The sequence below is a fragment of the Poecile atricapillus genome, chromosome 1, assembly GCF_030490865.1.
Source record: "Poecile atricapillus isolate bPoeAtr1 chromosome 1, bPoeAtr1.hap1, whole genome shotgun sequence".
Lineage (NCBI taxonomy): Eukaryota > Metazoa > Chordata > Aves > Passeriformes > Paridae > Poecile > Poecile atricapillus.
In genome coordinates this window covers 119578813-119590885 of record NC_081249.1, presented here as the reverse complement: position 1 = coordinate 119590885, position 12073 = coordinate 119578813, and the positions used below count along the sequence as shown (strand labels likewise).

The 12073-nt window shown below is 42.5% G+C and overlaps 1 protein-coding gene across 14 annotated transcripts in view; it reads right to left on the bottom strand.

Moving 5' to 3' along the window:
• BMAL1 (basic helix-loop-helix ARNT like 1) overlaps window positions 1-12073 on the bottom strand; it is a 48244-nt gene that overhangs the window by 28678 nt on the left and 7493 nt on the right. The window contains exon 1 of one of the 14 annotated variants that reach the window (XM_058829172.1): window positions 9001-9099. The exons of the other annotated variants lie outside the window; for them this stretch is intronic. The gene's annotated coding sequence lies outside the window, so the exon portion shown is untranslated. Of the gene's footprint in view, window positions 1-9000; window positions 9100-12073 lie in introns of those variants that run through there. 14 annotated transcript variants of the gene reach the window in all.

Genomic DNA, 12073 nt, shown 5'->3' with positions numbered 1-12073 from the left:
TCCAGCTGTTCAGTCCCTAGGGCTTTTCCCTTTCCAGGGGTAGGACTCGGCATTTCCCTTTGCTAACTTCCTCAGGTTCTTCGTAAGATTTTTGGTGACCCTTTTCTCTGGTCTGTAGAGATCCCACTGCTTGGCAGCACACTCATGTGGGGTCTCAGACACTGCTCCCAGTTTGCATTTGTCTGCAGCTCTAAGTAGAAATTCCAGACAGCGTGGAAGGAAATGAAAACAGGCTGGTTCTGGAAAGGGAACCCAATAGAATTAAACAACTTCCAAAAATCCTAGCTCATGCTCTTAGTGAAGCAGATAAATACGTGTTTCAAGGGCGTGTAGTCACACAGAAGTCACACATGGATAGAAATATGGATCACCTTCAAAGCAGAAAAGGAAAAATGGATCAGAACCAAAGCCAACCCATGTCACTCCCAGGAACCAAACCTGTTTAGACCAGCTGTGCTATGGATGAAGTATTTCCCTCCTTAGCAGGGCACTGGGACAGACTGTAGTGACAGAGCTCAAGGCCTAGCTTACTGTTCTACAGAACAGCCACGGCAGACATGATCAGAACCAGCATCCTGATTATCCAGGTCCTGATTATCTGGCCCTCAGCCACAGGAGAGCCCATTTCCCCTCACATCTCAGTGTCTGCCCCTCTACCTGCCCGCTGAATCCCAGCTGCAAGTGTTCCAACACAGCTTGCTAGTTTGCAACCATTACTGAAAGCTTGATCTAGTGTAAGCTTTTTGTCAGCCAAGATTAGACTCTGGGAGCTCTTATTCTTTGAAGTGAGCTTATGCTGCCCTGTTTGCATATTTCATTCTGGGCAGCCACCAAAAGGAAACATCACAAGGGAACTAATGGAGCCCTTGTGAAAAGGTGGTGATGCACGCTCTTGGAAATCAGTACCAACACGCTGCTGTTACCAAAGGAATTTGGCCTGCTTCAATAATCAATCTGCCAGCACATGAACGCCTCAGGATCCAAGAAACTGCTTCCACAGGGAAAACAGAAAGGGACCTGCCTTTCTTGGAAGGCCAGGTTTGAAGGGATTTATGAAACCCCTAGACATGAAGCAAAGTGTAGCCTCTCTACAGGCCAGTGGAACCAAGAAGTGCTGGTCATCACATCACCAGATATTGGGTATAGACAGCTCCCAGTGCTGCAGGGATTCCTAAACAGCCCCAGCACACAGAATGAGACTGGATCAGCACTTCAGGTGTCTCCTGAGAGCAGGAACCGCTGAATTCTGTCTCAGAGCTCTGCAAACTGAGTTACTGGGTGCCTCATTACATTCTATGGGCACGCTGAGGTCACCACAGATATTCTAGGAACACATGTTCATATTCCACCTCTAAGGTCAACAAGGATGCATTAGGGAGGCTTTTACCAAAAATGTGTACCTGCCACATATCTGTAAGCTAACAGCTGATCTCCTACAAAGAGTTAAAAAAGTTACACTAAGAATTACACCCAGGTGTGTCAGTGAAAGATCCACTCTCAGTCAGAACACTCCTTTGGATGGCTCTGGATTTCAAAGGGTCCTGCTGTTCTAAATCAACCAGACTGATTTCACTGGAAAGCGATACAGCCATTATTCCATAAAATGGAATGAAGATCAGTCATCCTGAGAAATCCAGCTGCTTGTAGAAAAAGGATTGAGCCCAATGTCAGAAGTGTTTTAATTATTTAAACCCAAGACACCCTAACCAACATACTCTAAAATAATGTTTCAGAAATGTTGTTCAGCACAGCAACCCAGAATTTCTGAAATATAAGTTATGGAACAAAATAACATTAAAAATAGGGTCCACTAATGTTAAATGTTGGTGAAGTAAGTTCACAAAATCTATATTAGGTAGCCATATTTAATATTAACTTATTCCAATCCTTCAGAAGATTTTGTGTATGTGTGAGAAGAAACAAGGTATTGAATTTTCAAGACTAGGGAGAATGAGAAGACTTAAAAGACAACAGAAACTTTAAGTCCTTTGGGCCAGTTATTTCAATCTACTCATTTGACATCAAAATCAATTGTTGTTTTAGGAATGACAGAGTTAAAAGAAATGAAGCCAGGCACAACAAAAGAAATCTAGTCCCTCAATTACTACAGTCTAAACTTAGCCAAAATCCTGAGTTTCCAAGCCAGGTCCAGCCTCTAAGGTGTGAGGGACATACTGTTTCACAACTGCTGAATGCAGTCCTTGCTCACCATCCCTAAGCCAGCCAAGGGATTTGGAGAGGGTGGGAGGCAGAGCAGGGTGTGTGAAAGACAGCAAAATCCATCCTACCACGTGGGTAAACCAATTATCCAACATTAATGGGCTTCAAGGAAAAACCTAATCGAAGCTGATTTCTTTAATAGCTTATGTAGTTCCAGCATGCTTTGATCAGAAACACACACCCAAAGCCACAGAACAACAAAAACCTTCTCAAGTGAGGAGGCAGCGGTTCTGTGAAGTCTCCCCAAGTTGTACACGTTACTTCTGATCTGTCAACAACAGAAGATGCACTGTAGAGCTGACTTCAAAGCCAAAATTTTTACAAGATTAGAAATTTCTCTGTAAGAGGAGTGTACACAACCTGGAGTGACGTTTCTGGAGCAGGAGAAGCACACAAGATAACAAGTAGGTAAGCTACTTAACTCACTCCCCATGTTATACAAACAGTGTGAATTTGCAGTCAGTGCCTCTCACTCACTGCTGGAAATGCCTCCTTTTTGCACTTGTAGTCCAGAAGATGCAGCTTTTTGCTTCAAGATTTCATCCAACTCCTAAATATGAGCAGCAGTTTACAGCAGACAGATGTTTTAGATGAAGGTCTTAAAGACTTCAATTAGCCAAAGAGAACAGGTAAGTTTCATATTGTTAAATGCACATCTTCTAATCTAAAGATGATGAATAAAGCCCAACTGTACACTGTAAGTATTATTATGACTGTGATATGATCTGGGCAAATTTAATTTCCTTACTACAGCTCAGTGAAGCTTGTGGATCCTCAGCAAATATTCTTCCTGTAGAGTTCATAATCTCAAAAGTTGTCTTTCAGTGACAGGAAGGTAAAATCCTCTCAGAAGTTCAAAGAAATGTGTCTTTTAAATGAAACAGCAGCCTAGCAAAACACTTCCTCATTTATGTCAAAAGTAGAATTTCACCCTGTGATCAGTGACTTGGCACACCACGGAACCCCTTCCAGGGCTTATTCCTCAAGCTCAGAACTGCTTGTATTTTAATACCTCTTGTAATAGGATATCTCTTAAATTTAACATTTCAAGTGAGCACAAGCTTTAACTGCAGTCACTCTTCTCACTGGCATAGCTCTCCACCAGTTCCTCCAGCTTCCAGCCACCAAGCCCTTCTGGGCTTTGTCAGCTCCTCATTTTCTTCCCTCCTCTTACTGCAGCACTGTAGGCATGCAAACCAAACAGCACACTCAAGCCACGGCATGAATAATACTGCCCAAGTAATATTTTCTCACTTGACTTTTATAGTTCTTGCATTATGGGAAATTAGCCATTTTTCAGCTGAATAGACTGAACCATTACTCACCTCTTTTAGCCTCTGAAGTGCATCTATTAAGGTGAAAATCCTAGTTCTGAGTTGAACCACCTGGTCCAAATACTTTTAGAGATATTGCACAGATTATTTGTCATATTATTACTACAACAAACCCAAACACATTTGGCACGTGCAAGACCTTTCATTCAGATAACTATTGCCAAACTGCAGCTAAATACTTCATATCTTCAGGGAACAAAGCATTGGAACAAGAGGGCAGAAATATCACCAGAAGGAGCAAAGACAGGTGGTTCTATTTATAGCTGATACTTTCATTTCCAGTTTCCATCACACCTTTTTGTTAGGTGTACAAGTAGGAATCTGGTAAAAAAGGAAAAAAAAATCCAGAGAACGTACAGTGATGGCATAGCTACTGTACTAATTTTGTGTGGAAACAGAAATTTACAACTCTAAAATTACTGACAAATTTCCAGTTTTAAGAAAACCTCTGCCCACACATGCACCTGTAAATAGCTGCAGCTACCCCCGTGTGCACCTGGAGTCCCTCTGTTGGTGGAGCACCAATAAACACTGACATAAATGAGCTCAGCAGCTTCCTCTCCTGAAGTCACACTATTTGCCAGTTAAATCCAAATCAAACCCTGACTCTGAATTGTTTTATGGCAAACACAAAGAAACACACAGCAAGAAGAGACACAGGGGTCACTCGCAGTCTCAGTCAGTGGAGGTACCACCACCAGGACATGGAAGCCAGGTTTTGAAAGGAGGGATTTGCTGCTAAGGCTGAGGAGAGCTGCCTTTCCAAGCCATGGAAGCTCACCCTGGGGCATTATCCCTTTGGAGAGAGCCACACGAGGCACTTGGAAGCACAGCCACGGAGAACACGGAGAAGTAGGGCAAGCTCCCAAGGCCCCCCGGGCCAGTACTAATATTGACACAGCACATTAGGAGCACAATTGCTGTAGCTGACAACTCCCTGTCCAGCCAAAGCAGCGCTCAGGACTGCGAGAGAACAAGGCAAGGGATGGCAGGACACCGAAACCACAGTGACAGCCCAAAGGAGTCCTGCAGCAGGACACTAAAGTCAGATGTCTCATTGCACCACATTCTGAACGCTTAAGTGAATGAATATTCTTGGCTTCTACTCCAGCACTAGCTATGTTTTCTGTTTCCTCCTCTCCTTCTTGGACAAACTGGAATTTCTGTGCCATGTGACCCAGGTTCAAGGTGAGCCCCCAACACCCTACAATGTGAACCTCACCAAAGCCAGCATTTTGAACAGATTTGCTTTTGAGGCTTTGTAATCACAGCATTCAGGGCAAGACTTGATGGAGCAGAGCAAGTGATAGCTTAAGGAAAAACCATCAGAATATGGCTTGGAGAAAGTTGTGTTTGTCTAGCTCAGGATAAGCACGAGACACTGCTGAAAACCTCACGGCAGTTTCACAGAACAGCTGATAAACCACCTTAGTGCCAAAGGATGGCTTTACTTCCCTTTTTTATTCTCTCGCCACTCTTCCCCCAGATCTCCCTTCCAGTACTCCAGCACTTTTCTAAAGTGCCCAGAGCCTGCCTGTAGAGTGTATTGAATTCATCAGGCTGAACAATAACTTGAGAGAAAGCAGAGTCTTCTGGGGGTTCAGAAATCTCAGCTGCCTCGCTCAAAGGTCAGATGATACCCAGAAACAGCTCAGAGCAAGGGGAGGAGATGTGGCAGAGAAAGGGAAGAGAAGAAATGTCCCAACGACAGTAAGCAGTTTAAATATCCATTCCTGTTACAGCCTTTCTGCACTTCCCAGATATTTTCAGCACTCCCACAGGACTTGTTTTCAACACACAAATCCCTCCTCGGTTTGAGCAAAACAAGGTGTGCTGAAACCTTTCCGCTGATCCACATCTGCACTGTGACATTTTCTCTGCTCTTTTGTGAATGACGAGTTATGAATATACAGACACAGGAGTATTTCCATCCACTCTGCAGTCACTGCTGCCGTGGGAGTAGAAGCTTTATTTTCTTGAGAAATGCCTACAGCAATAGGACAGCCCTTTAGAGAAATGGCTGATACAACATATTCCTTTTTTTGTGCCTCTGAACATTCAAGGCTGATGTTGAGAACCACCAAATTTCCAAACCTGTGACATTCAGCAGCCAGAGATACAGCTGGATACAAGCCTCAGACTTGCATTTTCTAGACAGGCTTTTAAATCTGTGATTTCTAATTTAAATCAACAGTCAAGTCTGAATGCATACTTTTACATTACAACTGAAACTTAAGTTTTAAAATCGCTGCTGTATTTGGAACAAAGACTTCCGTTCCCAAATCATGACAGCCTTTATAAGGGAACACCAGCAGTTCACTTAATGGGATCCTTATTGCTATGCAGACATCTCAACCATTACAAAATTAAAAATAATGGAAATGCAAGCAGGGAAGAACAGCGTGTAATAGACACACACATACAAAAAAAACCCGACAGATAAAAAATCCTGCCAAGACCAAACACGGGCAACAGAGGAAAAAAACCTGTTCAGAAAAAACCCAATGCAACAAATCACAGCCACCCCAAAAAAGAACTCTTCAGAAAACAGAAGGTTGCATGCTTGACTTTTTTTTTTTTTTAAATTATTTCTTGTCTTTATCCATCCACACAACAACCTCCTTCCCCTCCTAATCAAGAAGGGATGCAGCACAGAGCAAAGGGACATCTGACTAACAGTTGTAACCAGAAGTTTTTCCAACCTGGTGTTTTAATTCCAAAAGAGAACATTCCACGACCTACACAGTCTGATCCCAGTGGACCCAGGAAGGATCACTAGACAGTTCACATTCATCCTCAAAAAAGCTTAAGTAGGTTTAGATGATTTTATTTCTGCAAGTAGCAGACTTGTGCCAAATATTAATAATGCAGTCCCTTAGTTACCACTTACAAATGCTCATAATTATTTACAGCTCCTGAACAGAGGATGGCTTGGATATCATCCAACAAATCCACAGCAGTTAAATTTATTAGAAAATGGAAAGCCTTCTACTTTCACTCGGTAGAACAATAGAGGCAATGAGTTCTGCTTGAGGAACAATGAAAACACTGGTCTTCTTCAGCTTAGGAAACTGGCCAGGACCAAGATCTACAAACTCATCAAATGTCATGGGGACATCAAGCAAAGCTTGGCTGAAAGGCTGAAAACAGCACAGCCCTCCACGTGAGGTGGAAGGCTGTGGAAACTCTCTGCCAGGTAGCAGGAGGCCGGGAAGCTCATGTGCTTTGCACAGAGAGGCTGGAGCAGCTCATGGAAAGGGATTCTGCTGAGGGTGAAGTCCCTGAGCTGAAGGTAACTCTGGGCCCTCATCCTACTCTTCATCAGGAGCAACTCACAGCCCTGCTGGAGACTCTGGGGACAGCAGCTGGCTCTTCTTGATGGCACACAATGGTCTCTCAGCTGTTATCAGTAAAAGAACATTACCTCCATTAAGTATTCAGAGAAACTTCTATTTCCAAGTATGATATATATGGAATACTCATAGGGAAAGTGTGAAATATACAACATCCTCAAAAAACCCTTCCAGGTCAACTCTGTTTTAAGTTAACTCACCTGCAATTATCACCCACTCAGCACCAGGTGGAACATTTGAACTGAAGCAGTAGACACTATGAGTTTAGCAAAGCAGCTTGTATAAGCTTAGCTTATCAGAAAAAAACCAGCCTAGTACAGGAAGCCAGGTTTGTCTGCTTTCGTAAGCGGAATTTCAAACCCAGTTTAAACAGTTGAACTCCCCTGCAGCACCCAGAGCAAGGAGCCACAGAAAAGTCAGCAGGCACAAAGCAGCCAAAGCAAACAGCAGAATGGCAGGGCCAAGCCTCACCTTGCCAAGCTCTTCAGTCCGTGAACACTGCCCCACTCACCTCAAACCTCTCCTGCACTACCACATCTTCCCCATCTTTAAACAGAGCTCTCATATCCCTTTTGAAAAGGGGCCAAAGGGCCCACTAAAGCAGGCAAACTTACTGGTCATAGAATCGTTAAGGCTGGAAAAGACCTCCAAGATCATCAAGCCAAACCTTTGACCTTTGATTACTCATGGGGAAAAACCCAACCAGACAAACATGCTTAGAACAGAAAAGCATCACATATTTCAGAGGATCATGTACTGAACAATAGATACAAAGAGTTCTGGCTTTTTTTTTTTTTAGAGTCCTACTTTTCTGAAATGTTCACTTCAATCTCATGCACTACTGTACCCTGACTTTAACAGAGAAATACATACTCTGCTTGTATGTGTGTTTTCTTCAGTCACTTATCTGGTGCTCAACTGAAATGCTTTTTTATCTGTTAAAGTCCCTTCAGCTCTCTTCAAAGGTTCTGTCTCCTCTTCCACAACATGCATTGAATTTATTTGTTGCTCCTAAAGGTACAAGCTTAAATTAACATTCTCGAAATTCTGAAGTAACTGACTAAACACAAAATACCTACCCTGAGTAACTGACAAATGTAAAGGCATTTTCACTATCCTCATGTTAAATCATAGTAAATTCCTAAATATGAATATCAGCTCCTCAGGTTTCTCTCCCACTTTTGTCTCCTTCCAGTATCAGTGCTCAAAATTATCACCTTATAGCAAATCACTGGTCTTAAAACTTGACATTCTTATTCCAAAATAAAGAAGTGCTATATTTTGATCCATTGAAATATTAAGATTACAGACCAAAAGTGATGTTTGCTTTGCATTTTACTTTTGCTGAACAAAACTCACGGGCATTACATTCTGTGTATGCTTTAGAGCATAACATGAAAACCTCCTGTAGTAATTTTAACCTTTTGACTTGTTTTGCTGCAAGAGTCTCTGTAGTCCCCTTCCCTCTGTCCTTCTCAGCCTGGTAAAAGCTCTGTCCTTGCACTCCCTTCTACTCAAACAGAGAGTACAGATAAGCAGACAAGTTTTATCTCAACTCTGATACCAGATTCATTCATATCTGTTCCCTTGTACAATCGTGTTCTGCTCTCCTCTGCTGCACAGGAGGAGACCTCATCTACCCTTTTATAGGACACACTGATAGGCAGCAATTCAGGTCAAAGTTTACTTTGCAAAGATATCCTGGAAGAATTGATGTGTTGTAAGAATCCCTTACCCGCCTCTCACCTTTTCTGTTCCAAAACTTACCTCTTGTTCCTAACTTCCAGCTTTTCTAGCCTGAATTTCACCAAGGCACCTATCTGCTACTTACCCTCATTTCATTTTCTCCTACCAGATAACGTTATCAGCTCATTGACTGCAGGATGAATCCAGTGAATTGCTTTTTCCTCCTTTAAGTAAGTTCAGTTGTGCTCCCTTCCTCTGACGCTCCAAATTTACATTCACAAAACAGATCATGAACTGTTTTCAGTTTTGAAAACTTGAACTCCTGTCAGTTTTCTAGTCACACTTTATCAAGTCCAGAAAAGCATTAAAGTTATGACATAATTAACATCCTACATTGATCAACCTACCTTTGAGTCCAGCTTGATATCCTTGTTTACCAAGGCACAGAAACTTTTGTGCACCTCTCCAGCGCTGCCCTGGGAACTGCCAGTCAATAAAGTCCTTCCACCCTCAGTCACTTCCTCTTGGAAATGTGACATACAGAAACAGGACTTGGCTGCCAGATAGAAAGGGCACATGTATTTCTCAAGCAAGCCAAGTGGAAATTGCCAGAATTAATGCTACTGACTAATCCCTGCTCAGCTCACACACAGTAACTATGAATCAGCTCCAGAGTTTATTTAACGCAGGGCTAGGTGGATTTTTACAGTGCAGCACACACTTTGGGAGATTCAGGTGACACAATTCACACAATTTCATTAGCTGAGAAGTTGAAAATCTAACCTTTTAACCCTTCCTAACTGCAAGAGATTTTAACCTCCTGGCTTCAGCATTCAGCTGGGTACTCCCATACAGCACAGGTACTCACCTAACCCCACAGTGAACTGTTCAGAGATCCAAAACAGATTAAAACTAACCCTGTAAAGAAGTAATTTTTTTAAAAAGCTACAAGTCTGAGTAGATGCCAGTGAGGTGATTCAGAAGTCAAACAGATACCAGCTGTACAGTGGAGAGATGATGAGCTCACCAGCGAGTGTCCATTCAATATCCCTTGCACACACACACGTGAACGTGGGAGCACTCCCAAAGGCAGATTACAGCACAGGTAACCCACAAAGCCTCCAGGGCAATAGAAGCATTCAACAAACACTCTGAAATGTCTCTGTTTTGTTTGTGAGCTGCTGCTTTGGATAAATTTGCTCCTTTTCTAGAAGGCTGTTTCATCAACACCCAAGTGAAATCTGTCTCCCATCCACAGCAGCACAGTGAAGAAAGAACCTGGATGAATGTTTTCATCTTAAACCTAACCCCTAATTCGGGTTAGGTTTAAAAACCATGGCTCAGGGTTGGGATGTTACATGGAGCCATCAACTCTAACTGCACTGAGATGACCGATGCCCGCAGGCTGAGCAGAGGGAACGTGCAAATTCAAAGATAAAAGCAGAGCACAACAACACAAGGAGCCACCAGGAACGAAGTGACCAGCCCTTTGAAGGGTGGAAAACAAGGAAAAGCTCACATGTGGAAATGATTGGGATGAGTACACTTCTGGAAGGATGTGTGGAAAATACAGAACTACACCGTGAGGAATGATTGAGAGAAACTCACCCACTGCTGCCAAACAAAGACTCAGCCAAATTCCGTCACAGGGAGGAGTTACAGAGGATATGCTGGCTCCTATTTGGAGGTGAAAAACCAACCTTTCACTGCAACGTGCAATGAGGTTTGCTTAGAAAGGGCAACCAAAGTCAGCTGTACTTGTCCCTAATGTCTCTCCTCTAAGCTAGCGCATCAAGATTCTTCCAGGTGCTGGAAGGGCAGGGAAGTTTCTTTTCCTGCTTGCTGCAAGTCTTTGAAATGCACTTGGCAGCCACTCCTCCAGGCAAACCCGAGAACTGCCCCAGCGTTATTCTGTGAGCTGGTTGCCAACACACCATGGCTCCAAAACATCGTCACCGGCACAGACGCGCACGCACAGACGCGCTCCCGGCACCGACATGGAAGGACAGAAAGACACAGGCGAGTCCAAAGGGGAATTTTTGGGTGTCTGCGTCTGTAAATAAAGACATCAGCTACCAGGTTTTCCAAAGTCACCAAACAAAGTCCAGCAGAAAAAATGTAAAAATAGGTTTCCTTGACAAATAACAGAAACCAGTACTTTTCCAGGTTTGTCAAGGGACACCATCATTCCAGGGTTTGTGGCTACAGGAAATTAGAGAACCGCAGAAATAACCTAAAACTAGGGGACAAGTCGGATGAATGACCAAATATTTGTTTTAAAAAATAAGAAGTTTGCATCTGAAATGTGTGCCAAAGAAAGTAGATTACACAAGTGTTACAGCACACCACAAATGAATCCAGGCTTAAGCACTTGCCTGAGCAAATCTTGTTCTCAAAGGCACGCTCATTTTGTCTAAAAAGCAGCAAGAACGCTGCAACACTAATTTAACACTTAAAGGAACTTTAAAAATCTTAAAACATTGAATAAATTATCATCAATATGCTACAACACTACCTGGGTCTCTAATGAGATACCAATAGGGCACTTTTCGCTCACTTTTTTGTTACATAGACGATTTAGATTTTTTTTTTTTTTTTTTGGTTCTGCTTCTCTCCAAGCTGTGTAACTATTTGGTCTTTATTAGTGTTCATATGCTCCAGGAAAAAAAACAAGCCAATCCACTTTAAGTAGAAGGCATGGATTGTCCTGTTATCTGCTGAGTTAAGCTTTGTCTTTACATTCCATTTATATTGCAAATAAAGTTCAAAATTTTTAGTAAATCTCTTTAATAAGGGCACATTAGAGTCTCAGAAAGTTTTTCATGCCACTGAACACAAGAACAATTCTCCTGAACAGTTATTTGATAAGAACATGAAGAACAAACTATGGTGCCAATATTTCTCTAAATGGAATCCTGGGTAGGTTTTAGAAAGCTTTGCTTCTTGAAAACAGAATATTTAAACCAACTGGCAGCAAGATGAGATCTATGCCAAGTTTAAAACTCATTCTTAAACAGCAATTCAATATTCTTCTCATTTTGTATTCAAACAGACAGGCCCCGCCCCTCAAAGGCAGCAGAGGTGTGAACAATTGATGGAGTTTAAACCATGTATTGTCTTGGAAAAAAAAGCTTCCCCCCCTCAGTCTCTTTCCTATATTCCACTTCCTCCAGACTTCCTGGCAAGTTTAACTGGAGACATTGCTGGGTCTCTGCCAATTTTACATAAATTATCAGTTTGACAACAACTTGGACACTGAAGTGCTCAGCTCTGGCAAAGTCAGGTGATGGTGGTGAATGAGCTCCTGAGAGATTGGAGTATGTGAAACACTTCTGTATTTGCTCATCTGGAAACCCAGGGGCACACGGGCCAGTGAGGTGAGAGGGAAAGAGTCAGAGGTCTGCCTGAGTTACTCATCCTTGCTATAAAGAAGAATTTTTTTTTTTTAAATGGCACAATAAATACCAAAAAGCTCCCCTG